General features: G+C 37.7%; 1 protein-coding gene across 2 annotated transcripts in view; it reads right to left on the reverse strand.

The window, feature by feature from the left end:
* The window catches only part of NOL10 (nucleolar protein 10), a 104,035-nt gene that overhangs the window by 96,942 nt on the left and 4,371 nt on the right, over positions 1 to 2,722 (reverse strand). The gene's annotated exons all lie outside the window — the stretch shown is intronic.

Raw genomic sequence — 2,722 nt, forward strand, 5'->3', positions numbered from 1 at the left:
CACAGTGAAACTCTGTCTCAAAAAAAAAAAAAAAAAAAATCAAAATCTTCTGAAATGACCTTTACAGTTCACGTTCACACATTCTCTGTGTAAAATTGCTTTCTTCAGGAAGAAAATCCTCATTACTTCTATACCTCAAAAACTGACAAATTTATTTAACAGAATAAACTCTTTTTTATTTTTAATTATGGGTACGTAACAGTTGTGTATCTTTATAAGACTTGGGATGTTTTGATACAGACATACAATGTGAGTAACTCGAACTAGGGTAACTGGGGTATCTATCACCTCAGGCTTTTAACATTTGTGTTAGAACATTCCGTAGTTCTATTTTAGTTATTTTAAAGTATACCTTACTTGTTCTCTCAGAATTTTCTGTCAACTCCACTACTTCATTTGCAGAGTTTCGTTATCCTTTATCATACGGAAACGTTCGGTTTGTAGATTCCATTTGGTAAGGGAATCATTATCAGAAATAATGCTGAAATGTCACGACAGGAAAAGAGCCCCACTAATATAGCTTATGGTTATTAGATCTGGGCTACTTTTAATCATGGAATTACCTTATGTATTAATGTAAGAGTTAATGAATGACTGGCTGCAGTCACACTGCAAACATTCTGTGTCCCTGGTGACCCTATTTACATACATCCACTACTTTGTTTGCAGAGTTTCAGTTATCCTTTAGTCATACTTAAATGTTTAGTTTGTAGATTCCATTTGGTAAGGGAATCAATATCAGAAATAATGCTAAAATGTTGTAACAGGAAAATAACTCCACTAAGATAGTTTATGGTTATTAGATTTGGGCAACATTTAATCATGGAATTACCTTATGTATTAATGTAAGAGCTAATGAACCACTAGCTGTAGTCACACTGCAAACATTCTATGTCCCTTTTGTGACCCTATTTACATATATTTATATTGTGTTGCAATTCTGCTTTGCTGTTAGTAAAAACTGTTTCAGAGAAAAAAATAAAATAAAATGTACCCTAACTTACTGATTAAGTCACTTTGTTATGCTATCAAGTACTGTTCATTCTAACTATATTTTGTACCCATATATCCACCCTCACTTCATCGCCTCTCCCCACTGCCCTTCCTATCTGCTGGTAATTGTCATTCTACCCTCTGTCTCAATGAGATCAACTGTTTTTAGTATGGAGCTCCCGCATAAAAGTAAGAATATACAAGATTATTCTTTCTGGGCTTGGCTTACTTCACCTAACATAATGCTCTCCACCTCCATCCATGTTTTTGCAAACGGCAGAATTTCATCCTTTTTTGTGGCAATACAATATTCCATCATGCATATGTACCACAACTTCTTTATCCATTCATCCACTGACAGATACTTGATTCCAAATCCTAGCTATTGCAAACAGTGCTGCAATAAGTATCAAAATGCAGATTTGGGGTTTTTTTTAGCAAGCCCAGGCTCGAACCCACCTGTCTCAGTGCATGGGACTGGCACTCTGACCAGTGAGCTACAGGCATCCAGCCTACAGTGTACATACTTTCATTATATTTAATTCCTTTCTTTTGGTTAGATATCCAGCAGTGGAACTGCTGGGTAGTATGGTAGTTCTATGTTCAGTTTCTTGAGGAACCTCCATAAATTCTCCACAGCTGTCACACTAATTTACATACCCACCAATAGCATACGAGGGTCCCCTTTCATCGTATCCTAGCATTTGTTATCTCCTGTCTTCTTGACAAAAGCCGTTTAAGTAGTTTTCATTTGCACTTCTCTGAACTAATAGTGTTGAACTTCTTTCTGTATACTTGTGGACCATTTGAACGTCTTCGTTTTGAGATGTCTTCAGATCCTTTGCCCCCTTTTAAATCAGATTATTTTTCCTATTGTGTTGTTGGAGCCCCTTATATATTCTACTACTAATTGCTTGTCAAATGGGTAGTTTGCAGATATTCTGTCCCATTCTGTGAGTTGTCTTTTCCCTTTGTTGATTGTTTCCATCACTGTGCAGAAGCTTTTTAGCTTGATGTAATCCCATTTGTCCGATTCTGCTTTAGCTGCCTTGCTTTGGGGATATTACTCAAGAAGTCTTTGCCCAGCAGAATAAAATTTTGATACACTAGAGAACAAAGCAATTACGGAACTTTCAGGAGAAATGATCTTCCTTTGAAGATTATTTGGTTCCTACACATTTATTCAGTACAGCAAGATTTTAAGGCCCTGGCCATTTTACCTAAGCCATTTCTCAGGGTTATTTATGCAGCTGGGAACCTTGACAGATGAGGTAACAAGTCCCATCTGGAAAAAGACCAGGCTTGTCTACCTCGGGCTATAAAAGCAATGGACTTCCCAAGCTATACGCCTCAGCTACAACACAAATGCACTGTGTGCCAAGCATCCATCTGGAATGTGCTAAGTGGTGCCCTGAGACACAAGGAGGGGGAGGTCTGGCACCAATATGCTGATGCTTTGAGTAATAATGAAGAAGCTGGAGACCAGCCTAGGCAACACAGCAAGACCCATATCTAAAAAAAAAAAAAAAAAAAAAAAAAAAAAAAAAAATCACTAACCAAACATTAACCAAGCGTGGTGGCACTGCCTATAGTTCCAGGTACTTGGAAAACTAATGTGGGAGGACTGCTGGAGCCCAGGAGGCTAAAGCTATAGTGAGCTATGATTGGGCCACGTACTCTAGCCTAGGCCAACAGAGAGTCTCCCTCTCTTAAAAAAAAAAAAAAAAGA

The sequence above is a fragment of the Otolemur garnettii genome, unplaced genomic scaffold (genome assembly GCF_000181295.1).
Source record: "Otolemur garnettii isolate 467f Iridium unplaced genomic scaffold, OtoGar3 scaffold00022, whole genome shotgun sequence".
Lineage (NCBI taxonomy): Eukaryota > Metazoa > Chordata > Mammalia > Primates > Galagidae > Otolemur > Otolemur garnettii.